General features: G+C 48.5%; 1 protein-coding gene across 1 annotated transcript in view; it reads right to left on the bottom strand.

Annotated features, from left to right (window-relative positions):
* LOC119957195 (cAMP-specific 3',5'-cyclic phosphodiesterase 4B-like) overlaps positions 1–18,573 on the bottom strand; it is a 597,446-nt gene that overhangs the window by 489,560 nt on the left and 89,313 nt on the right. The window contains exon 2 of the mRNA XM_038785008.1: positions 18,002–18,112. The gene's annotated coding sequence lies outside the window, so the exon portion shown is untranslated. The remainder of the gene's footprint in view (positions 1–18,001; positions 18,113–18,573) is intronic.

The following is an 18,573-nucleotide window of genomic DNA, read 5'->3' as shown; positions in this document are numbered from 1 at the left end:
GCAGAGGTGCGCCAACAACAACCAAGCAAATGTTTGTCCACTAAAATTACACCAATTGTAATTTCCAGGCAAACAGGGTTCATTTTTAAAATTTCTGACAATATCTCCTCGAATGTTTTTAGTGGGGCACAGCCTATTAATTTAAATTTATGAGACCATAAATGGGGCCTCGAGCAAGTGAGAACTCAAAGGGGTCGGGCTGTGTGGGAAGATCGAGGTTGCTGTGCAGCCTTTGATCGAAAGTTCAATTTAAACCAAGGAGATAATTTTGCCCAGCATACTGGGCTGGAGTTGGGTAAGTTGCCCATTCTAAACTCCATTCGACAGTAAAATCAGGAGGAGCAATAAGTGTATTTATTTCATGGTGAGCAATTCACCCACCTCCTGGCTTCATTTGGCACGCTCTCCACTCTACATTGAACCAGGTTTTGATGCCCTGGATTGATGACATTGGTAGAGTGAGGGATGTGCCTCATCACAAGGTTACAGCTTGTGGTGGAATGCAATGTTGTTGCTGCTGATGGCCCAGAGTGCCTCATCGATGCCCAGCTTTGAGCTACTAAATATTTTCTAAATCTAACCCGCTGGGCATGGTGAAAGTGCTACACAACTTGATGGAGGACGTGGTCCTCAAGGTGAAGATAGGACTTCAACCCCACAACCATCATGCATGGTCACTCCATTAATACAGCCATGGATATATGCATCTTGGACAGATAGGTTGGTGAGGAGCAATTGAAGTATTTTGCTTGCCGGGAGATCAGTGGGGCAGTTGTATTCTGCTCCACTTGGCCAGTAGTGTTGGTCCCAAGATATTCTTGCTGATTGACATCCTTTGTCCATAGTAAAATCATGGAAATATAGAAAACAGGAGTAGGCAATTGGCCCTTTGAGTCTGCTCCGCCATGCATTATGATCATGGCTGACCACCCAACTCAGTAACCTGTTCCCGCTTCCCCCCCATATCCTTTCATTGCTTCAGCTCCATGAGCTATAGCTAACTCCTTCTTTAAAACATGATGGGATTCTCCGATTGCCGACGCTGAAATCACATTCGCGATTGGGCGGAGAATCTCTTTTGACGCCGAAATTGGGGACAGCGCCTGGTTTCGGATGCTCCGTCCCCTCAAAAATGGCGCCATTGGTGAGTACGCCGCACGCCGCTGGGACGGCCTCAGGACGTCAGCTGAAGGTGCTCCCCGATGCTCCGCCCCCAATAGGCCGACTCCCAAAAGGTCGCCGCCTTGTGCATGCACGGCCACGGTCCCGGCAATTCTCCAGCCGTTTCTGTCGGGAATGCCGGCAGTTTAACGTGGCGTGGCTGCCATCCCGCTACCGGGCGGAGCATCAGTGCAGGGGCGCCGCTGACTTTTTTGTCGTAAGACTAGACACATGCTCCGGACATAGCCTCAAAATCGGAGAATCCAGACCAGAATGTTTTGGCAATTGTGTCCTTACCAGAATTTATTTAAAGATTAAATTGCTTGCGGATTATATCATAAACAAACCTCAATTAATGAGAAACGCTGACTGCCCACAGCTAGAATGTTTGCACTGAATGTCCCTCTTTATTCTGCTGCATTGCGGAAGGCTGCAATGTTAACTTGCTCTTTTGTTCAGGTGAGTGGAACACCTGTTGGAAGGCAGTGGGGTCCTGTCTACCCAAGTAACTAAAGCTCCAATGATGTCATCAGAACCATGTTGTAATTTAAACCCAGGGCCTGCATGGCTCTATGTTCGGTCAATGTGCCAATGTGACCCAGAAAGTCAAGTAAACTTAGTTTGTTTTTAAGCTCCTTTTCTGGAGCTGGAGAAGGTGCATTCCTCTGTAATTTAAGAGAGGAAACATTGGGGTTCCCTTGACCTAGGATTACCTGCCCCTCGGTTCAGCAGGTAGCCCTCCCAATGTCTCTCCTGTGCACTTCGTGGAGTGCCAGCTGCTCTTTCTTCAGGTATCTGGCTTTGACATCATGTGGCTCAAAATCCTGCTCCCACCAACTGGTCAGCTGGAGATTCCCACTGGGATCGAGTGGGCGACTGAGGGCCATGGTGATGAAATCTCCAAGGCCGCAAGCTGCGGAGAGCCAATGTCGAGCTTCTTGAGTGTTGTTGTCCACCATAAATAAATCATCTTTATTAATGTCACAAGTAGGCTGACATTAACACTGCAATGAAGTTACTGTGAAAATCCCCTAGTCGCCACATTCCAGCGCCTGTTCGGGTACACAGAGGGAGAATTTAGAATGTCCAAATTACCTAACAGCACATCTTTCGGGACTTGTGGGAGGAAACAAGAGTACTCGGAGGAAACACGCGCAGACACGGGGAGAACATGCAGACTCGACACAGACAGTGACCCAAGCAGGAATCGAACCAGGAACCCTGGCGCTGTGAAGCAACAGTGCTAACCACTGTGCTACTGTGCCGCTCTACACTACACAACCACCGCTACAGTCCTGGCCACATGACTCCAGCCAGGCATTCAAACCGGGCTTAAATATCGCTCCCAATATTACCTAAACAAATGGAAAGGTTTGCGTGTTTTTCTGCAGAAACAGAGGTAACATGTAATTCTCAAAGGAGTTAACAATATCTGTGTTTGCGGAGTGTTGATCTTTATTAGCTGAGAAATGATGCAGAAAGTGGATGCTTGTTAATTTAGCCCAAGGGATTTGACAGTCACCAACAAAACGCGGTGAATCGCAGTGACTAACAGTAATTCCAGATTCTTGCTAACACCTCCAGTTTAATCCCATTACAGTGCAACACAATAATTCAAGACAGGTTTCCCCAAACTGTGAAGGATGTAAATCGTTGAAGTGGATCCATCGCAGGCAGTGGTTTTCAGTGAGTCACCCCCTGACTCCATCTGGCACACTCTGCTACATTTCCCATCCATCCATCCATTTGCCCGCTGTGGGAAAATATGGTAATCAAAGCATTCATAAGAACATAAGAACTAGGAGCAGGAGTAGGCCATCTGGCCCCTCGAGCCTGCTCCGCCATTCAATTAGATCATGGCTGATCTTTTGTGGACTCAGCTCCACTTTCCGGCCCGAACACCATAACCCTTAATCCCTTTATTCTTCAAAAAACTATCTATCTTTACCTTAAAAACATGTAATGAAGGAGCCTCAACTGCTTCACTGGGCAAGGAATTCCATAGATTCACAACCCATTGGGTGAAGAAGTTCCTCCTAAACTCAGTCCTAAATCTACTTCCCCTTATTTTGAGGCTATGTCCCCTAGTTCTGCTTTCACCCGCCAGTGGAAACAACCTGCCCGCATCTATCCTATCTATTCCCTTCATAATTTTAAATGTTTCTATAAGATCCCCCAAACCAGTGGGGTTCCACAGGGATCAGTGTTTACAATATATATTAATGACTCAGAGAAAGGAAGCAAAATTCTGTAGCCAAATTTGCAGACAACTCAAAAATATGTGGAAACGTAAGTTGTGAGAGGGACACACAGTTTGCAAAGAGATATGTGGTAGGGGTTAAGTAAGTGGGCAAAAAGCTGGTAAATGGGGTACAATGTCGTGAAATGTGAAGTTGTTCATTTTGGAAGGGAGAACAAAAGAACAGAATATTATTTAAATGGAGAAAAACTGCAGACAGCTGCAACACAAAGAGACTTGGGGGTACTTGTGGACGAAACACAGAAAGCTGGCACATAGGTACAGTAGGTAATCATGAAGGGTAATGGAATATTGGCCCTTATTTCAAGGGGGTTATTATTATCACCGACCATAAGTCCCTTTTGGGCCTCTTGACGGAGGACAAGGGGTTCGTCAGCTAGCCTCGGACCGGGTCCAACGGTGGGGTTTGCTAACTGCGGCTTGACGTTTGAGCATCGCCCGGGAGTATATAGCAAATGCAGACCCCCTCAGCCGGCTCCCGCTGACTATGAGATTCCCCCCACCCCCCTCCTCCATCTCTACCAATAACGGGCGAGGTCGTAATGATTCTGAATTTTATGGATAGTCTGCCGATCCGCACGTGGATTCAGAGGGATACCACGCTGACGAAACCAGGCCACATCGCCCTGTATGGAGGACCTGCAGGCCAATCTCACAAAGCAGCAGGAGATCAGTGTAAAAGATGGTATCCTCCTGTGGGAAGTCATAACCAGAGCCGAGCCCCCCCGGCAGTGATTCCCCCATCGTTCCATTTGGAAGAAGAGATCACCAACTTGATCTACACACCCCCACCCCCAATTGGTTGCACAACTGTTAGAGATGCAGCCACATGCAAAGCGAGAAAGGCGACTGGAGGGGAACGTACGGATTTCGGGGGTGGGGGGGGGGGGGGGGGAGGAAGGTTGTAATAACCCCAACGAGGCCCACGTACGAGGGCGAGCAGCAAATAAAGTCCAGCCACCTGAGCTGCTACCAGCACGGCAAGGGCAGCTGCTGCAGGGTCCACGATACAATCCGCAGTGTGATATCCGTGAGGAATTGAGGGCAAGAGACTGACCATCAGTTATGGCTTCCACCCCGACACCATCAAGTCCCCCGAGTCTCCCCCACCCTTACGTTCCCCGCCTTCTCGCAGGGTGCCATCTAACCAGCCGGATGTGCTGGAGGACCCCGCTCTGCACACGCACCCCTGGCCACAGCAGGGGACCCGGACCCTGGAGCCCTGCCGGGAACATTACTTGGATAACACACATGCACCCTATGGTGGCGGGGATACCCCCAGTGCTGAGGCACAGCCGCCCAGGCGGCTGGCATGGGTCCATGAGGTCGGCCGGTTGGCAAAACTGGGTCCCGGTAAAAAAAGATTGAAAAACGCTGCTCTATCTTGCTATCTTAAGAATTGGTACCTTGATCATAATAATCTTTATTGTCACAAGCAGGTTTACATTAACACTGCAATGAAGTTACTGTGAAAATCCCCTAGTCGCCACATTCCGGCGGCTGTTCGGGTACACGGAGGGAGAATTTAGAATGTCCAATTTACCTAACGTGCACGTCTTTTGGGGCTTGTGGGAGGAAACCGGAGCACCCGGAGGAAACCCACACAGACATGGGGATAAAGTGCAGACTCCGCACAGACAGTGACCCAAGCCGGGAATCGAACCTGGCACCCTGGAGCTGTGAAGCAACTGTGCTAACCACTGTGCTACCATGCCGTCCATGTTAAATACATTAACAATATCATTAAATCAGTAAAATATTTGTATAAACAAGTTAGGCATCCACATTCTAATGTGCATATATTCTAATTTCAGGGATGCAGAAATTAAAATGCTTATTCAACAATTTTATTGAAATGATTTGTAATTTGCTATTTGAACCTTCTGGTCCGTTCTCTGAAATTGCTTTTGGTTACTGCAGCAAGACAATATTGAACCAAATGATGATAAATCCAAAGCCTTCCTGCAGACCTGTAAATTGGTGCTTCCTGCAATGTGCGAAGGACTGAAGAGCTGCAGCCTCATTTCTATTTTCCTACCCACTGTGCTGAAAGTGCTGACCCGTGCTGAGGAACACATGGGCCAGCAGCAGTGGTTCAGACACTGTAATAACCTGCATGGGCTCACCCAGCTGGGGATGACTGTATTCCCGCGCTCATCGGGACTGTGAGCTCCCCTGCTTGGGCGGGGTAGCTTAGCTAGCATTAGTTCAGCGCCTGTGGAGCCGACTAGAAAGGGGAAAGGACCCGCTAAGGTGTAACCAGGATTCGTGTAGATAATGTCATTGCTGAATAAATGTCTTTTGTTAAACTCGTCGGACTTCCCTCGCTTAATTGAACAAACCTTTCTGTGTCGAGGACCCCCTCCAAATGCTTTCACAATCGCAGGGACCACATTCCAAATATTGACATATTCCGAGTCCTTACTCAGAAAAGACACAAAGATTAGCAGTGCTTTCAACAGGATAAATGGGCTTAGTTAACAACAATAAAAGGATTTATGACCATTTGGAAAGATGCAGCTTAATCCGGGATAGTCAACACGGATTCGTGAAGGGTAAGTCTTGCCTCACAAATTTGATTGAATTCTTTGAGAAGGTAACTAAGTGTGTAGATGAAGGTAGAGCAGTTGATGTCGTATACATGGATTTTAGTAAGGCATTTGATAAGGTTCCCCATGGTCGGCTTATGAAGAAAGTAAGGAGGTGTGGGATAGAGGGAAATTTGGCCAATTGGATAAGTAACTGGCTATCACATAGAACACAGAGGGTCGTGGTGGATGGAAAATTTTCAGACTGGAGACCAGTTACCGGCGGTGTACCACAGGGATCAGTGCTGGGTCCTCTGCTATTTGTGATTTTTATCAATGACTTGGAGGAGGGGGCTGAAGGGTGGGTCAGTAAATTTGCTGATGACACCACGATTGGTGGAGTAGTGGATGAGGTGGAGGGCTGTTGTAGGCTGCAAAGAGACATTGATAGGATGCAGAGCTGGGCCGAAAAATGGCAGATGGAGTTTAACCCTGATAAGTGCGAGGTGATTTATTTTGGTAGAAAAAATTTGAATGCGGATTACAGGGTCAACAGCAGGATTCCGAGGAATGTGGCGAAACAGAGAGATCTTGGGGTTTATGTCCACAGATCTCTGAAGGTTGCCACTCAAGTGGATAGCGCCGTGAAGAAGGCTTATAGTGTGTTAGCGTTTATTAACAGGGGGCTTGAGTTTAAGAGCCACGGGTTTATACTGCAACTGTACATGACCCTGGTGAGACCACATTTGGAGTATTGTGTGCAGTTCTGGTCACCTCACTATAGGAAGGATGTGGAAGCATTGGAAAAGGTGCAAAGGAGATTTACCAGGCTGCTGCCTGGTTTGCAGGATAGGTCTTATGAGGAAAGGTTGAGGGAGCTAGGGCTTTTCCCATTGGAGCGGAGGAAGATGAGAGGCGACTTAATAGAGGTTTATAAGATGATGAGGGGGATAGATAGAGTGGACGTTCAGAGACTATTTCCTCGGGTGGATGTAGCTGTTACAAGGGGGCATAACTATAAGGTTCAGGTGGGAGATATAGGAGGGATATCCGAGGTAGGATCTTTACTCAGAGAGTGGTTAGGGTGTGGAATGGACTGCCTGCTGTGATAGTGGAGTCGGACACTTTAGGAACTTTCAAGCGGTTATTGGATAGGCACATGGAGCACACCAGAACGACAGGGGCCTGGATTCTCCCCTACCCGGCGGGGCGGGGGGTCCCGGCGTAGCGGAGTGGCGCCAACCACTCCGGCGTCAGACCTCCCCAAAGGTACGGAGAATGGGCTAGGCCCGCGCCGGAGTGGTTGCCGCAACGCCGACTGGCGCCAAAACCGGCGGCAACGGCCTTTGACGGGGCTGGCCGAAAGGCCGTCGCCAGTTTGCGCATGCGCGGGTGTGTCAGCGGCCGCTGACGTCACCATCGGCGCATGCGCGGTAGGGTGGTTTTCCTCCGCCTCCGCCATGGTGGAGGCCGTGGCGGCGGTGGAAGAAAAAGTGTGCCCCCACGGCACTGGCCTGCCCGCCGATCGGTGGGCCCCGATCGCGGGCCAGGCCACCGTGGGGGCACCCCCTGGGGTCCGATCACCCCACCCCCCCCAGGAACCCGGGGTCCTGCTCACGCCGCCAATCCCGCCGCCACCAGAGGTGGTTGAAACCACATCGGCAGGATTGGCCTGTCAGCGGCGGGACATCCGCCCATCGTGGGCCGGAGAATCGCCGTGGGGGGCACTCCTATCGGCAGGGTGCGATTCCTGCTCCCGCCAATTCTCGGGTGGCGGAGAATTCCAGCCACGGCGGGGGCGGGATTTATGCCGGCCCTGGCTGATTCTCCGACCCTGCGGGGGGTCGGAGAATTCTGCCCAGGGAGTGGGATAGTTTGATCTTGGTTTCGGACAATGCTCGGCACAACATCGAGGGCCAAAGGGCCTGTTCTGTGCTGTACTGTTCTATGTTCTAAAACCAACAACAAATACAGGGAAATTCATAAATCTGATGATAAAATGACAAGACAAGATATTCTGAGGACTTTCTTATGGAAACCCTCTGCTAAAATACCGCATTTTAAAAAGAATTAACCCAGGCAGTGACTGTCAGCAGGCTATTTGTCTGTCACAGAGATATCACATCTGAGTCCAATGACGTCTCGTTCTGGCAACCGTACGCTTTCCTTCAGATTCCTCCAACACAATATAGAAGGAATCACTCCAATTAATTTACTGTCTAATGAACCCAACAGGGAATTCAGGAGAAATTTCACCCTGAGCGGTGAGAATAAGGAGAGGTTGAGGTGAATAATCTATTTTAATGGAAGCTAGATAAACACGAGAGAATGGAACAGAAGGAAACACTGATAGGCTGAGATGCAACGGTGGGAGGAGGCTTGTGTGAAGCACAAACATGGGCATGAGGCGCCTGTTTTTCTGCTCTGAATACTTTGTAACTTTGTCGTTTTCTCATCCCAATTACCGGAGGCCAATTTATTGCCCAATGAACTTGAATTTGGCATTTAAGTTACCACATTGCTGTGGATCTGGAGTCATTTGTGCTACTTCCTTAAAAGGCATTAATGAACCAGATGGATTTTTGTGGCAATCCATCATTCCAGATTTTAAAAAATTGAATTCAAATCACACTGTCCCGGGTCCCCAGAGCATTATACTGGGTCTGTAAAATGCCACTAAGGTACGGTCTCATAAGACCATAAGACATAGGAGCAGAATTAGGCCACTCGGCCCATCGAGTCTGCTCCGCCATTCAATCATAGAACATAGAACAGTACAGCACAGAACAGGCCCTTCGGCCCTCGATGTTGTGCCGAGCAATGATCACCCTACTCAAACCCACGTATCCACCCTATACCCGTAACCCCCCCCCCCTTAACCTTACTTTTTAGGACACTACGGGCAATTTAGCATGGCCAATCCACCTAACCCGCACATCTTTGGACTGTGGGAGCAAACCGGAGCACCCGGAGGAAACCCACGCACACACGGGGAGGACGTGCAGACTCCGCACAGACAGTGACCCAGCCGGGAACCGAACCTGGGACCCTGGAGCTACCGTGCTGCCCATATCATGGCTGATATTTTCTCATCCCCATTCTCCTGCCTTCTCCCCATAGCCCCTGATCCCCGTATTAATCAAAAACCTATCTATCTCTGTTTTAAAGGCACTCAGTGATTTGGCCTCCACAGCCTTCTGCGGCAAAGAGTTCCACAGATTCACCATCCTCTGGCTGAAGAAATTCCTCCTCATCTCTGTTTTAAAGGATCGTCCCTTTAGTCTGAGGTTGTGCCCTCTGCTAGTTTTTCCTATAAGTGGAAACATCCTCTCCACGTCCACTCTATCCAGGCCTCGCAGTATCCTTTAAGTTTCAATAAGATCCCTCCTCATCCTTCTAAACTCCAACGAGTACAGACCCCGAGTCCTCAACCGTTCTTCATACGACAAGCTCTTCATTCCAGGGATCATTCTTGTAAACATCCTCTGGACCCTTTCCAAGGCCAGCACATCCTTCCTTAGATACGGTGCCCAAAACTGTTCACAATACTCTGACCAGAGCCTTATACAGCCTCAGAAGTACATCCATGTACTTGTATTCTAGCCCTCTCTGCATGAATGCTAACATTGCATTTGCCTCCCTAACGGCCGACTGAACCTGCACGTTAACCTTAAGAGAACCGTGAACTAGGACTCCCAAGTCCCTTTGTGCTTCTGATTTCCTAAGCAGTTTCCCATTTAGAAAATAGTCTATGCCTCTTTTGTGAGGGCGCCCGCCTGTTTCCTCAATACTATCTGCCCCTCTACTGATCTTTGTATCATCTGCAAACTTAGCAACCGTGCCTTCAGTTCCTTCCTCCAGATCATTAATGTATATTGTGAAAAGTTATGGTCCCAGCACTGACCCCCGTGGAGCACCACTAGTCACCGGCTGCCATCATGAAAAAGACCCCTTTATCCACATTCTCTGTCTGCTGCCAGTCAGCTAATCCTCTATCCATGCCAGGATCTGACCCTGAACACCATGAGCTCTTAGCTTATTTAACAGTCTCCTATGCGGCACCTTGTCAAAGATCTAAATAAATCAATGACCAAAAGAACAATGAACAAAGAAAAGTACAGCACAGGAACAGGCCCTTCGGCCCTCCAAGCCTGTGCCGACCATGCTGCCCGTCGAAACTAAAATCTTCTACACTTCCTGGGTCTGTGTCCCTCGATTCCCATCCTATTCATGTATTTGTCAAGATGACCCTTAAATGTTACTATAGTCTCTGCTTCCACCACCTCCTCCGACAGCGAGTTCCAGGCACCCACTACCCTCTGTGTAAAAAAATCACCTCGTACATCTCCTCTAAACCTTGCCCCTCGCACCTTAAACCTATGCCCCCTAGTAACTGACCCCTCTACCCTGGGGAAAAGCCTCTGACTATCCACTCTGTCTATGCCCCTCATAATTTTGTAGACCTCTATCAGGTCGCCCCTCAACCTCCGTCGTTCCAGTGAGAACAAACCGAGTTAATTCAAGCGCTCCTCATAGCTAATGCCCTCCATATCAGGCAACATCTTGGTAAATCTCTTCTGCACCCTCTCTAAAGCCTCCATGTCCTTCTGGTAATGTGGCGACCAGAATTGAACACTATACTCCAAGTGTGGCCTAACCAAGGTTTATACAGCTGCAACATGACTTGCCAATTCTTATACTCAATGCCCCGGCCAATGAAGGCAAGCATGCCGTATGCCTGCTTGACTACCTTCTCCACCTGTGTTGCCCCTTTCAGTGACCTGTGGACCTGTACACCGAGATCTCTCTGACTTTCAATACTCTTGAGGGTTCTACCATTCACTGTATATTCCCTACCTGCATTAGACCTTCCAAAATGCATGGCCTCACATTTGTCCGGATTAAACTCCATCTGCCATCTCTCCGCCCAAGTCTCCAAACGACCTAAATCCTGCTGTATCCTCTCAGTCCTCATCGCTATCCGCAATTCCCCCAACCTTTGTGTCGTCTGCAAACCTACTAATCAGACCAGTTACATTTTCCTCCAAATTATTTATATACGACGAACAGCAAAGGTCCCAGCACTGATCCCTGCGGAACACCACTAGTCACAGCCCTCCACTCAGAAAAGCACCCTTCATTGCTACTCTCTGCCTTCTATGACCTAACCAGTTCTGTATCCACCTTGCCAGCTCACCCCTGATCCCGTGTGACTTCACCTTTTGTACCAGTCTACCATGAGGGACCTTGTCAAAGGCCTTACTGAAGTCCATATAGATAACATCCACTGCCCTACCTGCATCAATCATCTTTGTGACCTCTTCGGAAAAACTTATCAAGTTAGTGAGACACGACCTCCCCTTCACAAAACCATGCTGCCTCTCACTAATACGTCCATTTGCTTCCAAATGGGAGTAGATCCTTTCTCAAAGAATTCTCTCCAGTAATTTCCCTACCACTGACGTAAAGCTCACCGGCCTGTAGTTCCCTGGATTATCCTTGCTACCCTTCTTAAACAGAGGAACAACATTGGCTATTCTCCAGTCCTCCGGGACATCACCTGAAGACAGTGAGGATCCAAAGATTTCTGTCAAGGCCTCAGCAATTTCCTCTCTAGCCTCCTTCAGTATTCTGGGGTAGATCCCATCAGGCCCTGGGGTCTTATCTACCTTAATATTTTTCAAGATTCCCAACACCTCGTCTTTTTGGATTCAATGTGACCCAGGCTATCTACACACCCTTCTCCAGACTCAACATCCCCCAATTCCTTCTCTTTGGTGAATACTGATGCAAAGTATTCATTTAGTACCTCGCCCATTTCCTCTGGCTCCACACATAGATTCCCTTGCCTATCCTTCAGTGGGCCAACCCTTTCCCTGGCTCCCCTCTTGCTTTTTATGTACGCCCACTGGTTCTCCTTTGTCTAACTTCCTTGTTACTTTCTCAAAGAACTCTCACAGATTTGTCAGACATGACCTCCCCTTGACTAAGCTGTGCTGACTCAGTCCTATTTTATCATGCATTTCCAAGTACTCCGCAATCTCATCTTTAATAATGGACTCTAAAATCTTATCAATGATCGAAATCAGGCTAACCGGCCTATAGTTTCCCGTCCTCTGCCTCCCTCCTTTCTTAAACAGTGGTGTTACATTAGCCACTTTCAGGTCCTCTGGAACCCTTCCTGCCTCCAGTGATTCCTGAAAGGTTATCACCAATGTCTCCACAACCTCCTCAGCTATCTCTTTTAGAACCCTGGGGTGTAGGCCATCCAGTCCAGGTGACTTATCCATCTTCAGATCTGTCAGTTTCCCCAGAACCTTCTCCTTAGTAATTGTCACTGCGTTCTCCAGGAGCTCTGGCATCCCACTGGTGTCTTCCACCCATGAAGACTGATGCAAAGTAATAATTCAGTTCGTCTGCCATTTATTTGTTTCCTATTATTACTTTTCCAACCACATTTTCCAGTGGTCCAATGTCTATTTTTGCCTCTCACTTACCTTTTATATGTTGAAAAAACTCTTCCTATCTTCATTTATATTACCAGCTAGCTTGCACTCATACTTCATCTGCTCCCCCCTTATTGCTTTTTCCGTTGCCCTCTGCTCACTTTTAAAGGCTTCCCAATCCTCTGGCTTCCCACTAATCCTCACCACTTTGTCTGCTTTTTCTTTTGCTTTTATGCTGTCCTTGACATCTCACGTCAGCCATGAATGCCTTGTCCTCCCCTTTGCATGTCTCTTCCTCCTTGGGATGAATTTCTGTTGTGCCTCCCGAATAACCCCCAGAAACTCCTGCCATTGCTGTTCCACTGCCTTCCCTGCTAGGCTCCTTTTCCGATCAACTCTGGCCAGCTCCTCCCTCATGTCTTTGCAGTTACCCTTATTTAATTGTAATACCGTTACGTCTGATTGCAGCTTCTCCCTCTCAAACTGCAGGGTAAATTCTATCATATTGTGGTCACTGCTCCCTCAGGGTTCCTTCACCTTAAGTTCCCTAATCAAGTCTGCTTCAGTACACATTACCAAATCCAGAATTGCCTGTTCCCTAGTAGGCTCTGTCACAAACTGCTCCAAAAAACCATCTCTTAGACATTCCACAAGTTCCTTTTCTTGGGATCCACTACCAACCTGATTTTCCCAGTCCACCTGCATATTGAAGTCCCCCATGATTATTGTAATATTGCCTTTTTTACATGCCTTTTCTGTCTCCTGGTTTATTTTCTGCCCCAGCTCCTGGCTACTGCTAGGGAGCCTATACATAACTCCCATCAGGGTCTTGTTACCTTTGCAATTCCTCCCTGTGGATGAGATCAGGATAACCCAGTGCAGACTGAAAATCATGCACCGGATCTTCTGATTTGCAAGGCTCAATTATTCATTTGTTTTGTCAAATGTCATAACAGGAACAGATTCTTGCTTCTGCTGCCAAACCTAACATGGCGCACAATTAATACAAGATATTGAGCTGTGTATCCATAATGGTATCAACTACATTTTCAAAAACCAAATCCAATCAGGCAGATAGTTGCAATATATTTTGTGTAATGAAAGGCAATCACTTAACTGAATAGATTCTGGCACGAAAACACAGATGCAGACAATCAAAGACCTCTCTCTGAAACTGAGGCATCTCAACTGCTCCAGAAACATTTACAAACGGCTGAGATCATCGAGGGTCACAATCTCAATGCCGACACTTTGGGATGCTGCAATAAAAATGATGGGGCAAGGGTCATCGGACAGCAAAAGAAGGTACCACTGACTACCAGCTCAGGAAGCATCCTGCAGTCAGGCACACACTGAAACCAAGACACGCAGAGGGCATCATTCTGCTAAGGGTCTCAGGTGCTGGGAGGTGGGCTGTGTGATGAAACGGAAATACATACCTTAATGTGAAGTCGGAGGTCGAGGACTTGGGTCTCCTAAGCGAGCGTCAGCCAGGAAGAGACTGCACATGTGCAGTTCGGGATTTTACTGTCTTTAGGCCAGGAACCGGCCCTCTCCACATCCACCCTGTCAACACTCCTCAGGATCTTATATGTTTCACTCAAGTCGCCTTGTACTCTTCGAAACTCCAGCAGATACGAGCCCATCCTGTCCAACCTGTCCTTACAAGACAACCCACCCATTCCAGGTCACAGTCTAGTAAACCTTCTCTTAACTTCTTCCAATGCATTTACACCCTTCCTTAAATAAGGAGACCAACACTGTACACAATACTCCAAACGTGGTCTCACTAGTGCCCTGTGCAACTGACGCATAACCTCGTATTCAATTCCCTTCACAATGACTGATAACTTTTGACTAGCTTTCTCAATTACTTGCTGTACCGTATCTTTTGCGATTCATGCACTGGGACATCCAAATCCCTCTGCACCTCAGAGCTCGTCAATCGCTCACCATTTTGCTAATGTGCTACTTCTTAATTCCTCCTGCCATAATGAGCAATTGCACATTTGCCCACATTATACTCCATTTGCCAGAGCTTTGCCCACTCACTTCACAAGTTACTTTCCCACTTATCTTTGACTCCAACATACCATTCTCCCGCTCCGACACCACCTCCCCATTTTCCCCTCCAACACCACCTCCCCATTCTCCCCCTCCGATACCACCTCCCCATTCTCCCCCTCCGGCACTACCTCCCCATTCTCCCCCTCCGACACCACCTCCCCATTCTCCCCCTCCGACACCACCTCCCCATTCTCCCCACCTCCGACACCATCTCCCCATTCTCTCTCTCCGACACCACCTCCCCATTCTCCCCCTCCGACACCACCTCCCCATTCCCCACCTCCGACACCACCTCCCCATTCTCCCCCTCCGGCACCACCTCCCCATTCTCCCCCTCCAACACCACCTCCCCATTCTCCCCCTCCGACACCACCTCCCCATTCTCCCCTTCCGAAACCACTTACCCATTCTCCCCCTCTGACACCACCTCCCCATTCTCCCCCTCCGACACCACCTCCCCATTCTCCCCCTCCGGCACCACCTCCCCATTCTCCCCTTCCGAAACCACTTACCCATTCTCCCCCTCTGACACCACCTCCCCATTCTCCCCCTCCGACACCACCTCCCCATTCTCCCCCTCCGGCACCACCTCCCCATTCTCCCCCTCCGGCACCATCTCCCCATTCTCCGCCCACACCCTTAAAATTTCACTAAACGCCACCAGCCGCCGCAATCGGTGGGCCAACACTCGGCTCGCCTTCTCTGCGGACTCATGCTGCACCCTCATCGCCCTCCGCATCTGCCCCACCACTTTGCCTGTCGTCAACCTGTCATACTGCCCCTGCGACATCTTCCAGTCCGTGAAACTCTCCTTCCTGCCCCCCCCCCCCCGAGTATCTCCTGTCCACCCCTACTATCCCGTCCAGCAGCCGTCTGTGTGCTCCTCCCACCACCCTCAACGCTTCCCAGAACATGGCCGCCAAGACCTCCCCATTCTGATAATCCCCAACGCCAGTCTCACCTTTTCACAAAAAACCTTATCCGCCAAAGGACCCTAATCCAGCCTCCATCCCGGCCTCTGCACCAGCCCGAACTAACCCTAACCTCCAGCTAATGTCCAGAGCATGGTCCGAAATCACAATTCCCAAATACTCCGCCCCCACCACCCCCATCAGCACCCCCCGACTTACCGCAAATAAATCGATTGTAGCATACAGCTTATACACGTGTGAGAAGGAGTACTCCCTCCTTCCTGCGTTCCTGAACCTCCACAGATCCACCATCCCCATTCAATCCATAAACCCTGCCAGCTCCATTAACACCCTCGAACCTGCATCAACTTGGGGCTCGCCCTGTCCACCTTTGACTCCATTACCCAGTTAAAAGTGCTGCTCATAATCTGTTGGTGCATATTCAGGTCTGGGATCGCTCTCAGTAACCTTTACAAACCCCGCGCCATCCCAGTTAGGTGCATACATATTAACTAACACCACCGCCGTCCCGTCCAGAACCCCACTCACTATCACATATCTTCCCCACAGGTCCCGCACTTCCCAGGCCCCCACAAACCCCGTCGTCTTATTCAACAAAATGGCCTCCTCCCTCGACTTTGAATCAATTCTGAATGGAATACTTGCCCCACCCATCCCTTCCTCAGCCTAACAAGTTCCTTCCCCGGAGATGGGTCTCCAGTAGAAAAATTGCTCTCAAACCCCTCAGGTACTCAAAAACCCGGGATCACTTGACCGGTCCATTCAGTCCCCTTACGTTCCAAGTCACGACTCTTGCTGGGAGGCTTATGCCTCCATTCCCCTCTACCATCCGCCATTGTCCCCACCAGTTCTGTCTCACTTAATCCTGCCATGAACCGGACCCATCCAAGACGACCCCCTCTCTGCCCATGGCCACGCTCAACCTCCCATCCTTCCGCTCCACTTTTCTGCCGAAACTACCCCAACTAACAGGTAAAAAGTTCCAAACCCAAAACCTTCCAGCCGGAGCTGCGCTGTCCACTCCATGGCCGCCACCCTGAAGTCCTGTCATAGCTTCCTTTATAATGGTTGCTAACATTTCCCCTGCAACAAATGTTAACCAACTGTCCAGTAGTTTCCCCACTTTCATGGGCAGGGAGGGATCAGGTGTTCTGGGCGCACGCTACGGATTGAAGCCCTTTAATATGATAATTTATCTAAAAGTATGTACCCTTTCTGGAAATGAACCTGATTGTGTCATCGGAGAAGGACAGGGACGATTGCAAACTGAGATCAGGCCGGCACAAATCCGGATATTTAGCAGCCATGACGGGGTTTGCGCTCTCACCTGACAGACCCTCTAAATTACGCCCATCGTCTCAGAGAAACTATTTTCTCTCTCAAACAGAATGTAAAATTCATATTATGGGGAGTTCAGAACACCAGAAGAAAAGAACCCATCAGCCCTCCAGGGAAGGGTTATTGGCGGCAGAATGGAAAGGTACGAAAGGCTGCATATTTGGTTAAAATCCAAGATATCAAAGCTATACAGTGTAGGATTAGATTGCTAAATTGGAAATGTTTCATGACTACCATGAAGGAGAGTTGAGGAAATGACACAAAAGACAATAGAAAGAAAAAATAATAGGGAATCCCAGCTTTTAACATAAGCATAGCTGGACCGGCCATGAATTGAAATTGAGAAAGAAGCCACTTTCACAACGCACTGAATGGAAATTTCCAAATGCAAAGTGTAAACATTTCACTTTTGCCATTTGCTTCTGCATCTCAATGTCTGAAGGAAATGGTTAATTTGAGTCTTACATTTTTGATGGACCATAAGACATAGGAGCAGAATTAGGCCACTCAGCCCATCGAGTCTGCTCCGCCATTCAATCATGGCTGATATTTTTCTCATCCCCATTCTCCTGCCTTCTGCCCATAACCCCTAATCCCCTTATTAATCAAGAACCCATCTATCTCTGTTTTAAAGACACTTAGTGACCTCCACAGCCTTCTGTGGCCAAGAGTTCCACAGATTCACCACCCTCTGGCTGAAGAAATTCCTCCTCATCTCTGTTTTAAAGGATTGTCCCTCTGCTTCTAGTTTTTCCTACAAGTGAAAACATCCCCCCCACGTCCACTCTATCCAGGCCTCGCAGTATCCTGTAAGTTTCAATAAGATCCCCCCTCATCCTTCTAAACTCCAACGAGTACAGACCCAGAGTTCTCAACCGTTCCTCAGACGACAAGCTCTTCATTCCAGGGATCATTCTTGTGAATCTCCTCTGGACCTTTTCCAAGACCAGCACATCATTCCTTAGATACGGGGCCCAAAACTGCTGACAATACTCCAAATGGAGTCAGACCATTGCCTTATACAGCCTCAAAAGTACATCCCTGGTTTTGTATTCTAGCCCTCTCGACATGAATGATAACATTGCATTTGCCTTCCTAACTGCTGACTGAACCTGCACATTAACCTTAAGACCTTCATGATCGCAAATCACAACTCAAACCCTGATTCTAAAGCTAGCCTTGGCTGGTCCAGAACTTGGCAAAAGGAGGCAGCTTTTGTCAAGAACCATGCAAACTGCAACTGTTGCGAAGAGACGCCAAATGTCATACCTTGGTGATCTCCAACGAATGGCGCAGGGTCTTAGCAAGCGAATCCAGTCAGCAGTCCTGGTAGAGGGCACTCTCTCAACAATAGATGGAAGAAAGCATCCTTCAATTCTGCTGATGAAGGACATTGAAAAAGGGATTACACAAAAGTCAAAGAAAGAAATGAAGAACAGGATTTATACGGACAAATAAACAATTATGAAATTAAAGCAGAGTGAGCAAGCGTTTGAAACACTGCCAACAATTTCATTTTTTTCTGAAGTGGATTCTTCATGTGACTAGGTTCAAGCTTTTAGTGGCTACATTTTTTTTACTGACATAAGCTTGTTCGGCTAAAAGCAAACGATGCTGAATAAAATGACGGATAAAGGGTTTAGAGTCAATTTGACAATGTTTGGGAGAAACTTTGGAACAGATACCTGGGGCTGCTTTTCCGCTCCAGAGACGAAGGGTGGAATTGTCTCATTTTTTTTTAGTGTTGGCTCAGAAAGTGGAGCTCTTCCCGCCTTACTTTTAAACTCCAAAACAAAAAGTAAGGTTCCCACGGCGTCATCCTGGCGGAACGGGATCAGACT

Source organism: Scyliorhinus canicula, chromosome 25, assembly GCF_902713615.1.
Source record: "Scyliorhinus canicula chromosome 25, sScyCan1.1, whole genome shotgun sequence".
NCBI classification, from domain to species: domain Eukaryota; kingdom Metazoa; phylum Chordata; class Chondrichthyes; order Carcharhiniformes; family Scyliorhinidae; genus Scyliorhinus; species Scyliorhinus canicula.
Note: the sequence above shows the minus strand (reverse complement) of the source record. Positions and strands in the feature narration are given on the sequence as shown.